This window comes from Pteropus vampyrus, unplaced genomic scaffold, assembly GCF_000151845.1.
Source record: "Pteropus vampyrus isolate Shadow unplaced genomic scaffold, Pvam_2.0 Scaffold106, whole genome shotgun sequence".
NCBI lineage: Eukaryota > Metazoa > Chordata > Mammalia > Chiroptera > Pteropodidae > Pteropus > Pteropus vampyrus.
Window position 1 is genome coordinate 3,506,551 of NW_011888887.1, and position 9,072 is coordinate 3,515,622.

Below are 9,072 nucleotides of genomic sequence, written 5' to 3' on the forward strand. Positions count from 1 at the left end.
ATCATATATACTCAAGCATTTCTAATTCAAGATATATATATATATTTTTTGAATTAGAAATTCAAAAACTAAGAACAGAAAAGTTTAAAAACTGGAAGAAATAAAGAGAGAGTTGATTGAATTCAAGAAAGAAATTAATTGAAAAGAAATTAATTGAAAAGAAAGAAATTAAATGTCTAAGAAATAAAAAGAATAAATTATAAGGTGCCCAAGGGATAACAGACTTACCTAAAAATTTAAAAGGCATAGAAGAAAGGCAGGAAAATAAATAAAAGAATAAAGTAAAAATAAAGTAAAAATGATCAGAGAGAAAGTATTGGAAATAGAAGAAAGGCAAATAAGGATAGTACAAAAAAAGAAAACTATGAATTACTATCATATCTTGGTATTGTGCAAAAATACTAAATAAATATTAGCAAGCAGAATCCAATACCACATTAAAAATACACCAAGACCAAGTGGGATTTATTCTATGAAAGCAAAGTTTGTTCAATATTAGGAAATCCATTGATATCATATCCTATCTCAATTGTTCTAAGGGAAAAAATATGATTATTTCTATCGATACTGTAAAAAACCTATGAAAAAATTAAAAACTCATTCATAATAAAAACATTAAAAAATAGGAAGTGAGGAATACTTTCTCAAAATGATCATAAATATATATATATATATATATATATATATATATATATAGTGAGCTACCTTTTTCGAAAGAAAGCAGGATATATGAGAAAATATACATGCATCTGGTAACTTGTGCAAAAAAAAGTATAATCCTAACATTAAAGAAACTGGTTACTTATTGGGGGGAGGGGCAGTGTGGAAAAGGCTAGAAAGAATGGAGAAATGAAAATGAAATAGTAAGGATGAGAAGAAAGTGATATTTCCCTGAACCTTTCCGTGTAGCTCTAACTCTTGAAACCCATGACTTGTCAGTAGCTTTAGCACCCCACGAGGCCAACTGCCAAGTTTTCTTCAGGTTTGGACATAGGAGGCCAGCAGAGATACAATACTCATTCTTAACTATTATGCTTTTCACACCAACTATATTTATTTATAAAACAGCACGTAGTTCTTTGTCTAGAATTCTAAACCCTAAAGTAACGAATACCCCATTTAGAGCATTGGTTAAAAGCAAAATCAATTTTAAGTACCAAATGAATAATTTTACTTCTAATTTGTCAGTTGAGCGTTTATAATCATTCTCTTTTGACACCCAGAGGGTACCCCAGGCATTTTTCACCACTCCGGATAATCAACCTAATTCTTAGCAGGTTGACTTTGTACAGGGGTTAATTATCTCCTTAACATGTTGCTGTGTCTCTCTGAGCACTAACTGCTCTTAATTACCTTCAGTTTGCGATGTGAGAAGAACAAAGGGAAGACTGGGAACTCCTGTATCCTGCAGTTCCTCTTTTGTGTGGGCTGGTAAAGTTACTCAAGCAATTAGTGAGCCAGTTCAGGAGCCTTCTCTTTTCACCCACTTACGCTCTGCCACATTTGCTACGAGGACGTGTGATCACCATAAGCCATATGTTCTGATTATCCTGGTGTAACTCTTTATTTAAATTTGTGTGTTTTAATTTAAGTTGCTAAAGTTACTTAGCCTTGTTTCCTTGGTATAGGCAAAAGAATTAGAGCCAAATTTGAATTCTGACTTGCTTACTGACTTCAGGCAAAACTCTCTGAGTCTTGGTTTTTTCACTTGTAAAGTTGGAACAATAAAGTTGGAACAATAATGTATATAAGGAAATCCAAGTTATAGTGCCAGTTACTAGTTCTTAGTTTTATCCCCTTTTAAAAAATATAATCTCCTTTCCATAATCAGTAAGAGCTCATCATCTATCGCCATTTAAAAAAAAAAAAAAAACACGGAACTGAGCTTCCTAAGGTCATTTGTTTCAGTCGAGGTTTGTAATCGTAAGCACCAGAAACTAACTCTGGATGATTCAAGCAGAAAATTATTTCAGTAAAGGATATTGAGTAGATTGCAAAATCTCCAAGAAAGTTTGAGATCCAGGCTTGGAGGCCACACATACTAAAAACAATGTTTCCAACCAAGCTCCACAGCAATCTAGTCACACCCTACATTTGCAGTTGCCATAGGCAGCATTTGGTACATTCAGCACTGATCCTGGAGCCAGGATCATGCCACCAGACCACATACACAGCCTGCTAGTCTCTGAATGTGGCCTTACTGGGATTGAGTCCCTATAGTCCCTAATTTTACATGTCACCAGCTTCTGAGTCAGTGTCTGGGGCAGTCTCATTGGATTGGCCAAGCCTATGACTTATGTCTGTGCACTGGCACAGGGGCAACTGGAAAAATATTTTTCAGATGTTTTCATCTTCTCTAGGGGGAGTTGATCCCTGGCTTATAAGGTGTGGCTCCCCCAAATAGGAAAGGGGCTCAGGCTCTGGTCGGTCAAAAAAATCACAAATGCAAAGCACAGAATTTGAGGAGACGAAGTTAAGTATTGCATGAGAAAACGGGGCTATGTTCCATGATCAAATAAACCAGGGAAATGCTATTTTCTCTTTCCCCCTGCCCCACCCCCATTCTTTACTTTCGCTTCACTTAAACCTTCTCATTTAGGCAAATAACTCCTCTCTCTTGTTACTCAAGAGTGTATATGGAATGTTAGTGAGAGGTAAGGATAATCTTGAATCCTCTTTAATTCATTAAAGGAAAAAGGTAAATCAAATCTAAGTTTGGTATGTATTATTATTAGCAAATATATTAGACTACAGGTGATTTGGATACAATATGTGTCAGGACATCAAATAGTATCAGGAAAACATTCTGCTCAAAATGTGCAGGTTAGAGGTTGCTCCCTGAACAACATTAACACTCAGCCAAGACCCCACTGGGTTTTGCTGTGTCCTCCTTCCCTTCTTGACTTTCTATGGAGTATAGCAGGTTATGCTATCACTAACATTATTTTGTTTGGGGGTCCACTTAAGCTTTCAGTATCTTTCCACATAATCTGCAATCAGTTCTAAATAATTACAAATTTAAATACAACTTTGTAACCAGCCAACATTAATTGCTGCTTTTCTCAATTACGATGCTTCCCAAGTGATTATGTCCATAGGCTAATGTACAGTGCTTTCAATTCTAGCCTATTATGTCAATTACAAATCATTCTGTGGCATCTAGTAGCGCTGATTTGTGAGTTGTGCTATCACCTTATTCAGCTTTTATCCTGTTAATGACCCTGCTGCCACAATGCTCACATCATTCAATATAAATTAGCTGTGACTCTATGTCTTACGGTGAAATAAGTGTGTTTATGTGTGTGTCTCTTCAGATAAAAAAAAAACCTACTTTTTTGTTAATATCCCAAATGTCTCTTGTTCAATGATCTAGTCAGAGGCTGATGCCTTTAATGCCCTGGGGAAGTTCCACTGTATTTGCCATTGGCTCTCACCTCCAGGAAAATAAAGACATTTGTCTAAATTTAGCTTAGAAATCCTATGAGTGGTCCTATCTCCAGTACAGGCCAGTTTCCTTCCATTTTTTTTCTGATATTTCCTGATATACTTTAAATCTCTCCTTCTTACTGGAATGATTCTTGGCAAGTCATTCTGAGCCCCCATTATCAGCCTCTTTCTTTCTCATGATTCTGCCTTGTGGATGAAATGGACAACAAACAGAACATTTTCACTACTGTCCTAGGACGCCCTTAGGCTCTGCCTCTTCTCAGTTTTTGTTATACCTGGCGAGAGAAAGACATGCCAAGACATTTCTCATTCCATTGATAGTGCTGGTCCCGAGGAATCTGAAATGCATCACCTCTATCTTTTCTCATCTTTGACAGTGTTCCAAAGTATATTTATGGAAGAAAAAGGAATAAACAGGAGAGAAGAAACTTAAGTTGCCTGTATAATTTTTAGGCTACATATTTCAAGTCTCAAATAAACAATGGATGACTTAGATGCCTATTTGTGAACCTTAAATTGTCTCTGTTTGCTTTCAAAGCTTAAAAATACGTTACATTTCAGTGTCAGGCATAGAGTTAAGTCATATTTGAATACATAATAATGTAATATATTGTAATGTAGTATGATATATTACATATAATGCTATTAATAATATATATAGTTTACTTCTTATAACAACCCTATGGTATGAGAATTATGGGAAGCAGGAATTACCAGGTTTGAAGCAATTTGCCCATCTGAAAAACTGGTCCGTAACCTGTATTTGATGTTTGTGTCTGAATTATCTCTATAGATTTTATTTTTTGAGATCCCCTAAAGGAATTAAATGTTAGGTGACCTATTAGAATGGCAGTTCTGCTTCTAGTGGCAGAAAATTAGGCTAGAATCCTCTAGAGATTTGCCAGCAAAATTAGCAGCAGAGGGTACAAAAGCAGCAACTAATTCCGATAGAAAATGAACAGAAGGGAAGGCACTAATCTTATTACCAGCTATGTCATCAGTCAAAACAGCAAAAATGTAGGAATGAAGCTTTGAAGGATATTTTCTCTTTAAGAGTCTCTATTTCTTTTACTATTTCAAGACCAGTGGCAAGATAAAGAGTAATGGTAGCAAATGAAATTTAACAGGGGTGAAAAGCAGAGTTGTATGATTGTTCTGTCACATAATTTTGTAAGAACTGACCATGGCTCAAGAGTGACTTTGGGCATGCAGAGCACTGATTGCCCAGATGCCAGAAGCAATTGTCACTGTGTTCAAATTATACTGAAAGCTTTACAGGAATAATCCTTCTGCATTAGGTTAGCCTGAGTGGGTAGACTAATGGATTCAAACAGGAAGAACACACACCAAACCCAGGCATTCTTCAGAGAAGACAATCTGCCTTGGACTGGCCCAGCCTACACAGTCCAGAGGCCATGAGGATGGACCACACAGCCTGTGGAATGAGTTCTGTTCACTGAAATCTATCCGTAGAGACTATATTATTGGGCATGTGGTCAAGCAGGTGGGGTGGGCGTTTCATTTCTCCTTTACCTCAGTGTAAGGTTATGAGTCAACAAAAGCCTAGAGTTTGATGAGAAACTCACTTTTCCCAAAGGTAAGGGGCTAAAAAAATATTTTAGAGAAAGATGACGCCACTATGACAGACTTAATCCTAGACTATAGGTAAATGTTCAAATTCATTTACATTAAATTTTTCTCCCACTAATGAATTGACCTGAATTTTATTCCTTATCTGCACTGGCCTGTCACATATAAATTCTCCGAATCTCCTTCCAATGTTAATACCTGGATTTTGTGATTAATCGAGTCATACCCACAACAACTAAAACAGTTAAAACATGTAGACACAAGTGTTTATATGGAGTCTTATGGGAACATTTTTAAAAATGGAACTTCTGAGTCACCAAATCCCATGGCATTGACTTAATTTCCACCAGATACAATCTCTGGTGACTCGATGATAGCAGCAGTATAAAATTCAAAACACAATTACTTTCACATTATCACATTCGCATGAAATATTATTTCACAGAAAATATCCATTTTTAAAAATACATATGGTTGTTGATTTTTCCTGAATACAGTTAAGGAACTCTATCAATACAGTAATTCAGGGTGAATGACGAAACAGTCTCATGTGATAACTTACAAGGAAAATTGTGGTAATATGCCAGAAGTAGTTTTAGGGAGGTGAACAAATTGGAGAGGTGAATGAATAGTGATAACACTGTGCTTGGCATTAGAATGCTCAAAAATGTTATTTGACTTCCCTCCTCTGTATTGTCTAATTTACTCAGGGAAAATCATGGGTTAAATCCACAATCCTCCATAATTCTACTCTGCTTGGGAAGTTTGCCTCAATTTTTCAAGCTGAGGGGTGGAGACTGGGATCCCATATGGGCCTGTTGTTGGTTTGTAACTGCTCCACCTCCACTCTTATTTTATTTTATTTTTAAATGGTACTTTAATTTTTCTTTCAGGAGCCACTACTCTCTAATCTCAGCTTATGAAATTTATGTGTCTGGTGCCAGGGTGGACCCATGCCTAGCTAACCATCAAATTCAAATACAATGATTCTTACCTCATGATACCTGGAGCTCGTCTACCTTTGGACTTATTGAAAATGTGATTTTATAAATCTTATTTCTTAATAATCAAAGAATTGTAGCCCTCTTATTTTAGAGCTTTCTACATAGACAAATTCCATTTTGTGTGGCCATGGTGCCACTAGGGTCATGGCATTTTTCATAGACAATGACAGTCCCACGCTTACCTATTGCTTTGATTTTTTGAGCTCCCCTCAGGATAAGACAGTATTGATTTTGAAAGTCAAAAGGCTAATGCTTTGAAAGGAATACCGAGAAACAGGCACTTAGGGCAGAGCTAGTAAGTGAATGGATTGCAGGAAAAACCTATGTGTGTGTGTGTGTGTGTGTGTGTGTGTGTGTGTGTGTGTGTGTGTGTGTGTGTGCACACTCAGGTAAACCCAGTGAGCTTTTCCTAGGAGAAAGAAAAAAGCCCACGACAGTGCTGTGAAATAGGAAGCAATGGCTGTTGTCATTTTGTATACCATAATCACTGAAGGAAAAAAAGAACACTGAGTGGCTTTTGACTCTTAAGAGAGGTATTAAAGCATAATGATTAAGATCATAGATTCTAGGGTCACATTGCCTAATTCTAAATCCCACCTCAGTTGTGATCTTGAATAAGTTAGCCTTAGTTTACTCATCTATAAAGTGAAGATTAAAGCTATCGCATAAATTTTTTTAAAGGAATTAGTGTATACAAAATATTTACAGCAGTGCCAGGCATATGGTAACTACCATTTTTATTCTTGTCAGATAGCACTGGGTCATCTTGTTAGTATTTGCTCTTTATACTCACAAATTTCAGTGTAACGATATTACTTCATAGCTCTTAAATCTGTATCTCCAACTCCTCTGATCTCAGGACCTTTTCTCAACTACCATATTTTTGACAATAGTGTCTCTATTCTCCTGAGCCTTCCTCCAAGTGTGATAGATAAAAGAGGGGTAACTTTATCAGATATTAGCCAAGGCTTTTTACAGCTAAGAGTTGTATAACTTTGGGAATGTTCCTGTGCTTCTCCTGTTTGTAGACTGGGTATAATTATTCCTGTCGAGTACATGCAAAGCTGGTGTGGGACTCAGTTCCAAGCCCTTATAGGTGGTCCTCTTGATATGGGGCTGTGAAAGTTGATCTGAGTTAGTGGGTCTCTAAACTGTGAGCTCCTTGAAATGAGGGAGCTCATTGAATCCCCTTGTCTCCGCCATGTAGTTGAGACAGACATACATATTTGTTGAATAAATAAATTAAGTAGTTTAAAGATAAAAGCAGCTGAAACTCTAGGGATGACAATTGCCTAATTGTTTCAAGGTTAGTCACTCACAGAAATTATCCTTGATAACCTCTCTTCAGTGAAGAAAAAATTAAGCCATATCACTTTTTGTGTCTCTAATATTGCTACTTCTGGCTACTAAGGTGTCCCAAGTGAAAGATACATTTTATGTGTTTATAATAATTTTCTTTTTAATTTTAGTCTGGTCACTTTCTTAATATTATGGATTAGTTCTGCATAAAGGCATATGTTTTTCATTTATTTCTTTTCATAGAATTTTGTTTTTAAACAAGATAGAAAATAGTTGAAATTACTTGCATAAGATTTAGTAACAAACCGTGAAACATTTTGGGGGACAACATCCTATGAATGCTCTTATAACAGTTCTTTTCTAATGTAGCCACACTGAGAGAAACATATTGTCTTTTATGTTTTACATGTTCTCCGTTTTTAATTTATTGGTAAATTTAGAACAACTTTGGCAATGCTGGCCATAAAGTTATATTTGTAAAGCAAGACTGAGGTTTCATTAATCACTATGTCATGAATTTACATTAGGTTGAGAAAATCTTACAAACATATATAACATTTAGTTTTTTGATGACTTGCTAGAAGAAAGATCTTGAATAATTTGTTAGTTAAGACATCGGTGGGAACAGATTCAGTTCACTTATTAAGGAAATAGTTACTACAATCTCTCAGAGCAAGTCCCCCTTTCCTGTCATATTTATTGTGTTGAACGTCTAGTATTTAAATCTGAGAACTAGGCTACTTAAGATTAGAATTAGAAACTATGGTGGCGACACACTGAGCATTTTCTTGAGGATTCATTTCTTTCAGCATCAAGTTTTAATGGCAGACATTTGTTAGCCTTGCTCAGTCTCTATAACTCTTAGAAGTCAAAATCCAGTTTTATTCAGAGCAGGAAGTGATGCCACTGGAGGACAGACTATCTTGGCAAGTTTCAGAGGGGCTGTAAGAGCTGCTGGAGTGGGCTTGCTGCTTGTTCCCTGATGAATTTTGCTTTTAAAAGATGTCATAGTATGAGAGGAACTGCCTCATACTCAGTAGCTTGTTATAAATTAACTTGACCTAACAATGTTGTTATTGTCGTTGTTGTTGTTGTTGTTTTTGAGAACTTTTCTTTAAAAACAAAGCCTCTGGCTTATTAAAGAGATAACAAAAGTAAGTCCTTTTGTAAGTCTCAGAGCATCTCAAATTCACTTTGGTTTTGTAAAATCCAGAGAAGAGCTCCATTTACTATAAAGTTGTGCCTATGACCGATGATTCGAAGCAGACAAGGAACTGCAAACTCTCTCTTGGAGTTCACCATGAACAGTGAACACCATAAATACAACTGAATAAGTACCTCATTTATCTACTTAACAAATATTAAATATGAACTCAGTGCCTCCAATATTTGTAAAACATGGAAGAAAAGGCAGAAACTGGAATAACCAATGTTGTATAGTCCCAGTTTGATTTTGTCATCAGTCGTATAATTAAAATCCGACGTATGCAGTACACGGAGAAATATTTATTCATTTATCTCATGCTTATTAAACTCTTGCCATAAGAAAAGCATTAAAGTAGTGTATGAGAGCAGGAATAAGACTCAATCCCTATCCTCAAGGTTAGATAGCAATTACTCTGTGTATAGAAGTGTAAAAACAAACAAAAAGTGTTAGTACAAAAACCCGAAGCACCAGATCACTAAATCCCTACTTCACTCTTTCCGTTTACATGGCCCAAGAGGTAAAAGC